This window comes from Zootoca vivipara, chromosome 16 (assembly GCF_965207765.1).
Source record: "Zootoca vivipara chromosome 16, rZooViv2.hap1.1, whole genome shotgun sequence".
Lineage (NCBI taxonomy): Eukaryota > Metazoa > Chordata > Lepidosauria > Squamata > Lacertidae > Zootoca > Zootoca vivipara.
Genome location: NC_142599.1, coordinates 33,477,281 through 33,491,924, shown reverse-complemented (window position 1 = coordinate 33,491,924; position 14,644 = coordinate 33,477,281).

Here is a 14,644-nt window from a genome sequence, read left to right as displayed (position 1 = left end):
AGGTGCTACTGGAAGGATTTTTTTTTTAAACATAATTTTTATTGATTTTACAAATTACAAAAAAAAACACGGTACATACATAAACACCTTTTCCACCTTCTTCCCACCCCCCTCCATGGGATCTCCCCTGCCACAGAAGTATCCCACGCAGGTGAACAGTCAGAGATGGTCCATTTTATGGTTGGATTTCTGTCCCCCTCCCCCTCCCCTGCCCCCAAAGCCCCCCCCTGCCACCAGAGAGCTCCAGGAAACCAGGGCAGTACGCAGGAAGTCATCCATCCAACCATCTATTCTCATACCAAAAAAAAATTAAAAAAAAAGAAGAAAAAGAGAAAGAAAGAAAAAGACAAAAAAGGAAAAACAAAGCAAAACAAAAATAATCTTTTTTCCATTCATAATTGATAAACCATATTTTGTGGGCTTCCCCAACCTCCCCCCTTCCCCGGTTTTCATCCCTTTTTTATCCTCTTCAACAGTTTCTTATTCTATAAGATAATTACCTTTATACCTTATACTACTTTAAACCTTAGCTATTATCATTTTCACCTAATATCCAAATCACTGAAAAATCAAACTCCCATTTTTTCTTCCCGTGCCTAATTTTTACCCCCTCTATAAGCCTCCATATTTTCACCTTTTTCCAAAATCGATTCACTTTTAAAACTATAACTATTCCCAATCTAACCTTTCATCCCCGATTTCCGGCTACAACCCCCCAATCCAGCAAGTTCCGTAGTCAGCAGTCCAGTTTTAATCCTAGTAATCCATCCTATTAATTATTTTTATTCCATTTTGGGGAAGGGACGAAGCTCAGCGGTCGGATGTCTGCTCTGCATGTATGAGCTCCTAGTGGTGTGGCAGTGCAAAGCAAGGCCAGCAAGGGGCATGGCCGGGGGGAGAGGGCCAAGGGCCAGATGGAAAGACCCAGAGGGCCACATGTGGTCCTTGGACACCTGAGCTTCCCCACCCTTGGTTTAAATTCACTGGGGAGGGAGAGCGGCAACAGGGGGAGAAGTTAAGATCTTGGGGTTGCAGGGGAGTGGGAAGCTGATTGCCCTGCATGCCTGCAGTGTCTGATGGGACTGGGGTTGCCAAATGACAGGGGGGAAACCAGTCTGGCCTGGTCTGGTGGCTTTCAACAACAGCTGGATGTGCAGAAAATGAACAAGGACTACAACCTGAACATTATTGCTTGCTCAGGTCTGCAGATGAAGTTACAGTCATCCTCCCATTATGCACCCCAGACTGGGGCAAACTAGCTGAGTTGAAGGAGCAGGCTGTACTTCAGGCATCCCCAAACTTTCGGCCCTCCAAATGTTTTAGACTACAATCCCCATCATCCCTGACCACTGGTCCTGTTAGCTAGGGATCATGGGAGTTGTAGGCCAAAACATCTGGATGGCCACAGTTTGGGGATGCCTGCTGTACTTCAATGGCAGAGCATCTGCTTTGCATGCAGAGGGCCCCAGGGGTCAATCCCAGGCATCTCCAGTTAGGGACTGTGAGTGTCCCCACAACCTGATGGAGAGCTTCTGCCAGTCAGCGCAGACAACACGGAGCAAGATGGACCAGTGGTCTGACTCCATATCACATAGCCTCCAACATTTCTCCGATAAAAATAGGGACATCCTATTATTCCATCATCACCATATTTGTACTCCAGCCATCAGACTGGGTTGCCCTAGCCACTCTGGGCGGCTTCCAACATATATAAAAAACATAATGAAATGTTATACATTATTTAAAAACTTCCCTATACAGGGCTGCCTTCAGATGTCTTCTAAAGGTTGTATAGTTACTTATCTCCTTGGCTCAGGTTGGGGGGTGTCACATAACTCCATACCCTCCAACATTTCTCCGATGAAAATAGGGACGTCCTAAGGAAAAGCAGAAGGGACCCAGGTGGCGCTGTGGGTTAAACCACTGAGCCTACGGCTTGCTGATCAGAAGGTCGGCGGTTCGAATCCCTGTGACGGGGTGAGCTCCCGTTGCTTGGTCCCAGCTCCTGCCAACCCAGCAGTTCGAAAGCACGTCAAAATGCAAGTAGATAAATAGGAACCGCTACAGTGGGAAGGTAAACGGCGTTTCCGTGTGCTGCTTTGGTTTGCCAGAAGCGGCTTTGTCATGCTGGCCACATGACCTGGAAGCTATACGCCGGCTCTCTCAGCCAATAATGCGAGATGAGCGTGCAACCCCAGAGTCGGTCATGACTGGACCTAATGGTCAGGGGTCCCTTTACCTTTACAGAAAAGCAGGACATTCCGGGATCAAATCAGAAACTGGGACGGCATCTGTAAATCCGGGACTGTCCCTGGAAAATAGGGACACTTGGATGGTCTGGTATAAAGCATCTTCCTATGTTCCTATCAGCTGCTATTTCTAAATGCTTCTGTACCCAGAAATTAGCATACGCAAATCAGCACCCTCTCCTTCTCCATATGCAGTGGTGTAGCAGCTTTGGGCTGCAGGGAGTCAGAGTCCCATTTTTACTTCTGCAGCAGGGCCCTGCCTCCAGCATCCTAGAGCTGCCCAGCCAGCGTGGAAGTGGGATGTTTAGCCTCTGAAGAAGAATCTTATCAGTCTTTGTGCTGATTGGAATCAATCCGAATGAAAGCAGGTGAGTCAGCCATTGAGGATGGGCTGCCCGAGTCACTCTGGAAAAGGTGTGTGGGAAGAAAGGCGAGGAGATGTTCTGTATGTTCCATAGCCAAGCGTTTAAGAACACAGAAAACTCCAGGTGCTTCAGTTTCAAGAGAACGGTGTGCAAGTTCTGCTATGAGACAATGGAGCTCTGCAGAAAACACAACTTAAGTCGCTCTGAAATAAGATACTGGAGCACTCCAAATCCTTTGCTCTTGCATTTGCACGGAAAATTGTAGATCTGGCTGAAAGGCAACACATGGAGATCTGCATCGATTGCCACAAAGCCTCCCTGTTATTGTACAATTATAAGATTGTTGTGTAATCTTAGAAGGGGCCTTGCTGCTATGGGTGTTGGTGCCTGTGACGATACACAAAGGGACTCTGCACTTATGGAGTGTGTGCATTTGACACCTTTGAATGATCGGTGTGATAAACTTCGGCACATCGCCTTCCTAGAGAAACTGTCTCGTAAGCCACAGGTGATGAGGGGGTAACAGGAAAGAGATCAATTTGTGGCCATTTGGTTTCCCTTTATTGAATTTACAAATGCATGAGAGCATGGCAGGGTGCTCCCGATGATATATAAATCAGTGCGGATATCCTGAAGCCCGTGGGGAAATCTTTAATCTTTAACATTTCCGTATATGCTGGTCAGAAACGTGTTTTTTTAAAAAAAGGTATCTGAAAGCCACCGCCTGAATATTCAAATACTGCTATGGACAACTTATTAATTTGACATTTCATTAAATCGTCATATTTCATATTGCACCTTGATTGGGGTCTGGATCCTGATTCTCTCTTGGTTGGTGGCATTTCCGGAAGTTTACTTATTTGCAGTAATACCTTTTGATTGTGCAATGGTTTTCTTTTCTTTTCTTTGTAGTACATAAGCAAAAACTCAAAAATGTGCTGCATTTACAAAAGAAGGGGCATGGTTGTGTGTGGGGTCTTCCTGTGACCATCAGGAAGGGAGACTGGTATTTCCAAAATTGCCACTACACCATTGAGTGGGTATGCATGTGTGATTGACAGGCACCTGGCCAGCCTAGGAAAGGAAACATTAGCGGGTCTCTCCAATCCAGCCTTTCGACCACTGTTGTCAGCCCGTTAAGCGACATGAATCCGATTGGGGAATGGCAGGCGCCATCAATATCCCAGCCCCGCCACAATTAATCACCGGCTAATTAGCAGCGAGGGCTCCAATCCCAGACAGAGCTGCTGGCAGTCAGGGAGGGAATCAAGACAGGAAAAAGTAAAGGGGGGAAGAAAAAAGGGGAAAACCAGACAACCTCAGAGGCACCTGTTTGTTCTTCCTGTCGGGAATTACTTGGATTGCTGATAGGTTGGCCTGCTTCTGGGTGCTCACAGTTTCTGACAGGGAAGGGTGTGTTTGTGTGTATATGTATATAAAGAGCACACTCCGCGCCAAGGTTCACGAGAACACGGCAAAGTGCATTTATTGTTTGTTATGGCCCACATCCAGGGCAGCTCACTTCAGACAAGAGATTGCAGTGAAAGTAATTAAGGGTTGTACCCGACACTCAACCTGCTCAGAACCAGACACATTGAAATTAATAGATATAGCTAACTGAAAGATTGTATCTCCCTAAACAAACCTGCCTGGGTGCTAAGATCTTCAGGTGAGCACCTTCTCTTGTTCCCATTGACACCAGAAGTATGGAAGTTGGTGATGAGAGAGAGAGAGCCTTTAGGTGGAATCTTCTTTCTTGTAGTTTGAATCTATTGCTCCGTGTCCGCTTCTCTGGAGCAGCAAAAAACAACCTTTCTCCCTCCTCTATATGGCATCCTTTAATATATTTGAACATGGCTATCATATTACCCCTTAACCTTCTCTTCTCCAGGCTAAACATACCCAGCTCCCTAAGCCGTTCCGCATAAGGCATCGTTTCCAGGCCTTTGACCATTTTGGTTGCCCTCCTCTGGACATGTTCCAGCTTGTCAGTATCCTTCTTGAAGGATACTGACAAGCTGAACCAACTAATTGACTGAACTGAACCAACTAATTATTGCTTCTGATTGTGTTTTCTGGTGTGTTTTCACTATTCTTTTTAATAAGTTTGGGGTTTTCTGTATTTTAGTATTCTAGAACGGTGTTTTTAAATGTTGGAAGCTACCTTGAATCCCAGCTTGGGGAAAGGCGAGCTATAAATACATTAAATAGAACCATAAAATTATAGAGATGGAAGGCACCACAGGAGTCATCTAGATCACCCCCTCAGTATGGGAATCCTGCCTACAGCCACCCCTGGGTGGGCTCGAACCACCAACCTTCTGGTTAACAGCCAGATGCACTGACCCATTGTGCCGCCAACTAAAAACAGTTGACTAAATCTATTTTATTTTATTTGATCCACAGATTTCAATGGATTGACTCTTGAGTATAACTTAGTTGGGGACAACACTATAGTGAACACATCGTACATTTGAAGCACATTCTCCCCTCTTCCCCAAAGAATCCTGGGATCTGTAGTTTGCCCTCCACAGAGCAGTTTCTACAGGCAGACCAAAAGAAAGCCCGTCTGAAACCATGGAGAGCTGCTGCCAGTCAGTGCAGGCAACATTGATCTAGATGGGTCAACATGTCTGCTTCCTCTGTTCCTTCCCATGCTCCTCCTGTTGTATTTCTGCCTGCTGGGCTGCTATCCCAGCACCCACGAGTTCTCACCAGCCCTTGCCAGGAAACCTCCACCATGTAAATTTATTTCCCCAGTTAATTTTTAGCCCAGAGTGATGTTTCCTACAGGAATGAACTGGCTACAGATTCCTTGGCAATTGGAAGGGAAAGGGTGGTTTGCCAGGAAGGGGTGAGGGGAACCTTAACAGTCAGGAAAGCTTCCCATGAGCTTTGATTTGTTGCTGCCGCTATCTGACTCTCCAGATCAGCAATTGACAGCCATTGAGCAACTGAATGGTGCAACTTGCCCCTGGGCCAGAAACACTGCTTGGCTTTGCCCACTGACTCATTTAGACTTGAGACCTGGGCAGAGGACATTGTTAACCCCTACCTCCCTGGGGGCTTTGGCGGAGTTGTGCTCTTTGAAGGCGGGACTGGGGGAACCTGCGGCCTGACTCCATCTCCCATCAGCCCTCCAGCCAGAATTGCCAATGACCAGGATGGATCTAGGGGGGGGCCACAGGTTTAACATTCCTGGGTCATTCCTACCCAGGTCTCAGCTTGTATTAAAACCAGCAGAAGCTAGAGATCAGGGATTATTTACGCATTTGTTGCTACACTTACGTATGTGTAAAAACAAACAAACCTAAAAATCCAGTCTTCAGCTCCCTTTTTGTTTTTATTTTTATTTCTAGCTTCTGTCTTCTTCTGTTAACTTGACCTATACACATGTTTTGATCGGGTTTTTTATGTCCTCTACTCAGACTTAATGAGGATATACACAGGAAGGTAATGGGTGGATGATGAAGGACCCTGCATGAGAGTCAGGGAAGGGAAGGTCTCCCAGGGTGGGAGGTCCACTACCTTTTGTGTGGGACAAGGGTTAAGAAGAGGTACCTCTGTCAGATGGCTCTCTGTGTTTGTGTGCACCATTTTTCTCTTTGTTTTCCTTCTTTTTTGAAAGAAAATGCCAGCAACCCGCCATTTACGCGTGTTTAATATGTGCACACCCGCACATTCGCACATCGAACTGAACCTGGAAGTGACTCCAAAAGAGGCGGAATGGGGTGTTTGCAGGCTTTTCCAATGGTGTTTCAAATGTACATGATTTCACTTAAATGAAACGCAACTCCCCTGTAAATGGAGATTTGCCTGCACTTTCTTTTATCTATCCTGAATCTTTAGACATTCAGCCTCATTGGGTGGCCACGATTTCTACTACATTGGTACCTCGGTTTTCGAACATAATCCATTCCGGAAGACCGTTCGACTTCTGAAACATTCGAAAACCGAGGCACAAAGGGTGGCCTGCCAATTCAGTAGCGAAAATTGTGAAAAACAACAGATACATGCAGCGGAAGTCTGCAGCGCGTTCAAAAACGGAAGCATTTACTTCCTGGCTTTCGGTGTTCGGAAACCGAAACATTAGGCAATGGAGATGTCCAAAAACTGAGGTACCGCTGTATTACGTGAGAGGGGGAGAGAACTTTATTCGTTCTTTCCACACCGCACATCATTTTCTGAATTTCTTTCACAGTGTCTGTTACTCAGCCTTTTCTCTAAAAGCCCCAAACACTGCAGCCTTCCTTCACAGGGAAGCCACTCCATTTTTATTGTTTGGTGTTTTCTGAAATCCCCCGTTTTAAAACGGCCTTTTACCTGTGGCGCGCTGCCAGTTGCTTGGGAAGCCTTTTTCTTTTCTACGAAAGTGGCTAGCAAAGGTGGCTATAACCACCGCTGCACAACGTCCAGCCTCCCTCCCCGCCTGACTTCCCCCATGCAGAAAACGCCTCTCCTCCTCCTCCTCCTCCTCCCCCTAGCAAACAAGAATCTCTGCCGGCGGCGTGCCAGGCGAGGCAGGGCCAAAGGTCGGCTCCCTTAGGTAGCCTGCAGAGAGGCTTGCCAGCCGCCTCCCTGCCGCCGCCTGCCGTCTAGCCGCTCCCTCCAGATCCGTGGTTTCACCGGGGCTCCTTCTCGATCTCTCTTCACACCTCGCCTGGCATTTCCTTGGATCTCTCTCTTTCTCTTTCTGCTGGCAGCCTGGCAGAGGCAAAGAGCGGGTTAAGGCACACAGCCTCCCCCTGCAAATCCCCCCAGGAGGATGCACTACTCGGGCAGCAAGGGAGGCATCTTATCACCTTCCTTCCCTGACTTGCGGCCTCCGCAGAAAAAGCGCAATTTAGCTGCAGCTTTCGTTACTTTTATTATGACATTTATCTCCCACCTTTTTTTTTTAATCCAGGCAGCTCAGGCTGGCATCCGTGGTTCTCCTCCTCCCCTTTTTGCCCTCCCAACAACCCTGAGAGGTAGGTTAGGCCGTAAGACTGGACACCCGGTGGACTTCATGGCCGAGCCGGGATTTGAACCTGGGTCTCCCCCAGGTCGTAGTCCAGCCTTCTAACCTCCGCAGCGTGTCTTCTAGGCTAGGTGGACCAATAAAGGTGGAAGTGTAGCCTGCCAGACAGAGGGTTACAGTGGCCCTGGGCCAGTCCCTGCCTCTACGCTTAGCCTACCTTACAGGGCTGCTCTGCGGATTAAAATAAGGGAAGGGCGAAGAACCCTGTCTGCCACCTTGAGCTCTTTGGAGGACAGGTGGGGGTATAAAAAGAGCTTGTTTTCATGCCCCCCCACACACTTGAAAAACCATTCAGTCTGGTCCAGAATCTAAAATTATCTGAATGTACTGCTGAGGCTGCCACCTCCCCCCCCCCCCCCAGCCCACTGGCTCCATACACCAAGACCATGGATTTGGAGTTGCAAGGAGAATGGAAAGTAGCTGGATCCCATTCAAATGCAGATCCTGAGGATTGCAGGGCTATTGAAATCCAAAGTTGGCCCCAATGAGGGGAGGGGGCTTAATCCTCAGCCCCCCCAGCCTACCCTGCTTTCCATAATCCCCTTTGAGTTAGTGGTCTGGAGACTGGAAGGGGAGGAGTAAGGCCCCGCCCCCTTCCTCAATACTCTTGTTTCCCTCTACATAATATAGAGTCTATATATCCCCATTGCTCTCCCCCATCCATTTCAGAAGAGGATGGAGGAGAGAGGGAGAACCTGAATCTGAGAGGTGTTTTGTGCTATATAGAGTAGGAAGTTGCCTTATACTGAGTCCGACCATTGGTCTGTCTAGTTCAGTATTGTCTGCACTGACTGGCAGCAGCTCTCCAGGCTTTCAGGCAAGTGAACCCTCAAGGGAAGTAGGCTCAGAGCCAGGGGAGTGTTGCTGCTGGGATGGCGATGAGTGGTCAGAGGAAGCAGGCTGGGAGGAGGAGACGTCCAAAGATGAACAGGGAACAGGGTTTAGTGGGCAGTAAGAGGCTGCGGCAGAGAGCAGTTCAGAATCAGAGGCAGAAGCGGAGGCTGGAGAGGAGGGGTGGCCAGGCTGCTGAAGAAGCCAGGGAGTCTCCCCCTCTTGCTGTGTGACCAGTTCCTCTTCCCCCCTGGTCTCCCAGAACCAGAAGAGGTATTACGAGGGTGGAACAAAGAGTGACAAGACAAAGGACTCTCAGGTTGCTGGGGAAGTGCCCAGGGGAGGAGCCTTAGAAAACGGTGGAAGGTGGGGAGACCTGCTGGGAAGAGTTGCTGTGCTCCCTAGGCCTATGCTGTTTTGCTTCTTTGAATAAAGAGCCAACTTCACAGACAACCTTGTGAGTTATCACCGACTTGCTCCCGACTCCCGCCTTGACATCCAGCAGCAGCTCTTCTTGTGCTCTCTCCAGTTTTTCTCAGCGGCTCCTTCTGCCTAATAGAAAGCAAGACGCTAGTCCTCATGGTTCTGAATATAAAGGCTGGTTTAAATAGGAATCTTGGGGGGGGCTGTTTCATGCCAGGTTATGCCATGGGTCAAAGGAACATAGGAAGAGGCTGCCTTATCCAGAGTCTGACTCTTGGTCCACCTAGCAGCTGAATAGCTAGAATGCGAGAGCTAAAGTTAGCCAACCCAAGGGTGGAGCCACAGGGCAATCTGTTGGCTCTGGGGTGGGGCTAATGCAATACCTGGCGATTTGCAGGCGGAGCCTCTTAGAACCCACCTGGAGGCTTAACACCCTCCTGCCCCCCCACACATTCCCCCCCCCCATTTTGAGCTTGCAAAACATATTAGCCAGCTGGCAACCCCATGGACGCCCTGGGGACAGGTGGTCCGTATTGCCACCATCTTCAGCGTAGCCCCCTGGACATCGCTGGGAGGGTGGGGAAGCGTAGCGGGCTCAGCACTGGCGAGACGTTGACTCAACCCGACAAGCCATGAGGGCCTCATTCAATTTTAATAGGCACCGTGGTGCTAAAAAAGGAAACAGGAAATGGAACAATGGGCAGGGGAAGAGAGAAAGGCACCCACCCCCTAACCGTGGGATCTGGGTGAACTGGGGTGGGTGGGGACGCAGTGCTCTCCATCGGTCACCTTCTTCTGAAGCTGGGCGGTGGGAAGGAATTCTGGGTTTTTGCAGTGCAGAGATATACAGTCCTAGCATTTCCGAGTTCGTGGTGGGGATTCAGACCGGCAGCATGACACAACAAGGCCTACCCACTGTGGTAGAGTGTCAGGCTAGGACCTGGGTGGGACCAGGGTTCAAATTCCACCTTGGCCTTGAAGCTCACTGGGTGTGACCTTGGGCCAGCCTACCTTCCAGTATTGTATTGGGGATTAAATGAGGAAAATTATGTTTGCTGCTTTAAGCTCCTTGAAGAAAAAGCTGGATAGAAATGCAATCAATTGATAAATGGACTGATCAATCAATTGAGCAATGGACTGATCAATCAATTGAGCAATGGACTGATCAATCAATTGAGCAATGGACAGACCATTCAATTGAGCAATGTTCTGCAGGGATGCCAAGCGATTCTCCGAGTTCTCGGAGTGTTTTAGCAATCAGTCTGTCTTCTAGGGAAATCTGGGAATTGCAGCTCTAGGAATCGGTGCCTCCTACCAACAACTTTCAGCACCCTTAACAAACTACAGTTCCCAGGATTCTTTGGGGAAAGCCATGGTAGGTTAAAGTGGTATGATACTGCTTCAAATGTGAGGTGTGGATGTGACCGCAATGGGTTTTTTAAAGTCAGCATAAGCACCATACATGAAAAGAATCCTGGGAACAGTAGTTAAGGGTGCTGGGAATTGTAGCGTTCTCAGGGGGAAAGTACACTTCCCAGGATTCTTTTTTCAGAGGAGAGACTACTGTTGTCAGAGGTGCAATGGCATTTGGGCTGGGGCACTGCATGTGGGGCTCAGCCTGGTCTACTCAGTCACTCTTATTTTGTGGTTATCAGTGTTTCATTTGTATTAGGCTGGAAGAAAACAATGGAACTGTTTAGAAAATTAAAACCCAGTTTTGTTTGGGATGTTTTATTTGAATCAAAATGATTAGCATTTAGAAAATTAGGTTTCGCATTAATTTTAAAAATGTGCTTTTTAATTCAAAGACATATACCATTAAGCAGAGTATGGCTGCACATATACCATACATTTAAAGCACACACCTCCAAGAATCCTGGGAACTGTGGTTTGTCTAAGGGTGCTGAGAATCTTAGCTCTGTGGGGGTCAAAACCACAGTTCCCAGGACTCTTGAGGGAGGGAGGTGTCCTTTAAATGTAGGGCGTGCATTTAAAACACCCCTTCCTCCCCAAGGATCCTGGGAACTGCGGTTTGTTAAGTGTGCTAAGAAAGTTTGCTTTGTTGGGGGTAAACTACAGTTCCCAGGGTCCTTGGATGTGCTTTAACCGTCCTTTAAAAATACGGCGTGTTCAACAGACTCCGGGTTTTTGTCCTACATTTGTTTGACACGTTCCTCCGGTCACGGCGTTTAGCGGGCGACGGCCAGATCGTGAGGAGCCACTGTTTGACTTCCACGTCTCGGGTGCCACGCGTAGCACCTTGGGCGTGCCTCACCCCCCTTTTTACGTGGACTAGGTTTCCACCGCCGGGGGCCCCCGGAGGGGGTGACAGTTTCATGCCAGGCCTGTTTGCCAAGGCCTCTTTCCCCGCGATGCTCCCGCCTTCTCCTTGCAAGCTCGCTCCGTGTTTATTTATTTAATGAATAATTTATCCCGCTCTCTGCTCGGCAATCTCCATTATCACGCGTCCCCCCCCCTCGCCCACCGCCCGCTCCAGCTGCAATGCACCCCCAACCCACCCACCCAACCCTTTGCTCCTGCCTCCTCCGCCCTGTGCAATGATTTATTGAACACTGTCTATGCACTACACTGGGAGCTGTTCTGTCACAGGAAGCCACGGTTAAATATTAACCAGGGCAGGAGGAGGCAGTTCACACACACAAAGATGCAAACACACACACACACACACACACACACACACACACACACACACACACACCGCAGGCCTCCTCCTTATGCCCCTTGGAAACATGCCAGCCAGAGGTTCCCCAACCTTGAGGTAGGGGTACTATACCATACTTCTTTTTCTAATCGAAAACCGGGACGTGCTCGTCTGCCGAAAAGCGCTTTTCAGGCGCATCTCATGTGGTGCCCCCAAACGCATGCTTTTTGGTGCCGTACAAGATGACGCCTTTTGCCAGACAGGATCATGCAAGATCGCGGCGGCCAAAATGCCCGCTGTGGTCTCACACGAAGAAAGGGGATGTCCCGTTTTCTCCGGGGCACTTGGCAGGTATGGGGTACCCAAGTCCAGGATCCAGGCCCTGCCGCACGAGGGAGAGATTCAGGCCACGTTCATGCCCTGCATTTAAAGCATGGTGGTTCCAGTCATGGCTTCCCCCGGAGAATCCTGGGAAACGGTTGTTTGTTAAGGGTGCCGTTGTGCAGAGACACCGATTCCCCCCACAGGCGGACCGCAGACAACTCTCAGCGCCCTTGACAAACCACAGCTCCCAGAATCCTTTGGTGGAAGCCATGACTGTTTCAAGTGACATGATACAGCTTTAAATGTGTGATGCGAATGTGCTGGAGATTTTCTTTGAGGCAAGATTTGGACTCAGGTCCTCCTTAATCTTTCCATCAGATCTAGGCACCCGTCCTTCTCCTTCATTTTGGTGATGTGTGCCATTGTGCTGCCGAAACGCCTTTGGGAAGCATTTGGCTGCCCCTGCTCTGGGCAGTCGGTGTGCTCTCTCTCTGCCTGCTGGTGTCCCAGGGCCGAACTCTGCCGAGTGCTGGCAGCTTGGCACCCGCTGGCGGACCACCCTACCCCCTCCCCATTTTGTTGTTGTTGTTGTAAGCCTGGCGTTCTCCCAGAGCCAGCACGTGGAAACGGAGCCGACTGCCACCGGCTTGGGGAAATGAATCAGAGCCGAAAAAGCGACAAAAACAACCACCCCCTCGCGCTCAGCAGAGCCAAATCTGAGCGATGTCATTTGCTTCCCCCCTTGGTCAGCAAAGGAACGGGCATGGGTTGTTCCCCCAGGACCTGGCAAGGGGAGGCTTTTGGGGCTGGTAGGGATTAGGAAGCTGCGTGTGTACCGCCTTCTTACCCACGAGGAACGGCTGCTGATCAGTGGCAGAGCCTCTGCTTGGCATGCAGAAGGTCCCAGGTTCAATCTCGAGCGCCTCCAGAACCAGCATGTCTCCCAAAATCGCCTTCACGTGCCTTGTGCCACACAGACCTAGGAATGCAGGCTGTGCTTCATTCCACAAAGCTGTAGGAAGAACGAACCTAGGAAGCTGCCTTCTTCTGAGTCAGACCACTGGTCCATCTAGCGCTCTATTGCATACACTGATTGGCAGCACAGCGGCAGCAGCACTCTTTCTAGGCTTTTCATGCAGGGAATGTCCTCAGCTTTATCAGGAGATGGGCACACAGGAAGCCACTGTATACTGATTCAGCCCGTTGCTCCATCTACGTTAGTATTGTCAACTCTACACTGACTGGCATCTGCTCTCCAGAGTTTTAGGTAGCATTCTCTCCCAGCAACACCTGGAGATGCTGGCGATTGAACCCGAGACCTTCTGCACACAAAGCAGATGCCCAAAGGAGCGTCTCCACCCCCATTGTTCAGCCTGGGCCCAGCTCCGAGGGCCTCCTGGTGGTTCCCTTACTTTGAGAAGTGAAGCTACAGGGAGCCAGGCAGAGGGCCTTCTCAGTAATGACACCAGTCCGGTTGTATGCCCTCCCATCAGGTGTCAAGGAAATAAATAATCGTGCAACTTTCTGAAGACACCTGAAGGCAGCCCTGTTTTGGGGAGTTTTTAATGTTTGATGTTTTATTGGGCTTTTATGTTTGTTGGAAGCCACCCAGAGTGGCCCAGAAATGCACTCGTGATGCAGGCTCCATGTTGGGCCTGGTGTCCCCCTTCCACACGACGGCGGTGTGTTTATAACGGCATGTGTGCCTTTTATGTGTGTTTTCATCCACAAGAGAATGCTGTGTAGGGGGAGTTATTTCCATACATCGGTGGATGGGGGGGGGGGAGGGAGAGAGAGAGAAATTCCCACTGCTGCGCCAGGGTGGCACAGAGTGGCAGAAGGTGGTGGCTGGCACAAAGAGCCAGACAGAAAGCCAACACATTTGTAGCTCCCTGCCACGGAGCTTCAGCTGTGAATTCCATTCCCCCCTCTCTTTCTTTCTTTCTCTCTCTCTCCTCTTCCCCCCCCCCCCATTGCCTGTAACGAACTCATCCACCGTTGTCATTGGCACTGCCCGTTCTCGCTGTCGGCACTGCTTGTGCCGTCAACCTGCCACGGTTCCTGACGGCTGCGCTGTGGGCGGGAGATCGCAAGGGGGGGGTTTCTGCAAGCAGCGTGCCTCAATCTTGTCTCTGGTGAGGTGCCAAGAGAGGAAGGGTGCCAGCCTCGCCGCTGCCGGAGCGCCCGTCAGTCACATCGCTCCACCGCGGCGGTAAATGGTGTACCCTGGCGGGCACGCTGAATAAAAACCAGGGAGGTGGGGAAAATGTTCTGTATCCTTCGTGCAAGCATGCTTTCCAAAGGGGGCACAAACCAACGGTTGTGTTGTGTGAGTATATCTGTGTGTACGATTACACTCGGGCAGATACGTTGGCGAAGCTTCTTTTCTGCAAAGTTGTGCAAGTTCCTGGCTGCCGTGGGTTATGTTCCTGGCTGCTATAGGATCATGTCCCCCACACACTCCAAATCGAAACTGGTGGAAGCCGGTCCCATCCCAATTTTCTGTTCCATATATATGCATCTGTGTCAGACTCTGTTCTGGAGTCCTGACCTATGAGGTCTGTCTGTCTATCCCTCCATCTATATATCAATCATCTGCCGAAAATATTTAGTTAAACTACCACCAACCTAGATTAAAAGAGGATTAGAAAAATCCAGATTGATGGCCTTCATATCCCACATATTTCTCCGGGGAGCTCAAGGTGGCGTACGTGGCTCCCCCCTCCTCATTTAATCCCTGCAACAACCCTGTGAGGTAGGTTAGGCTGGG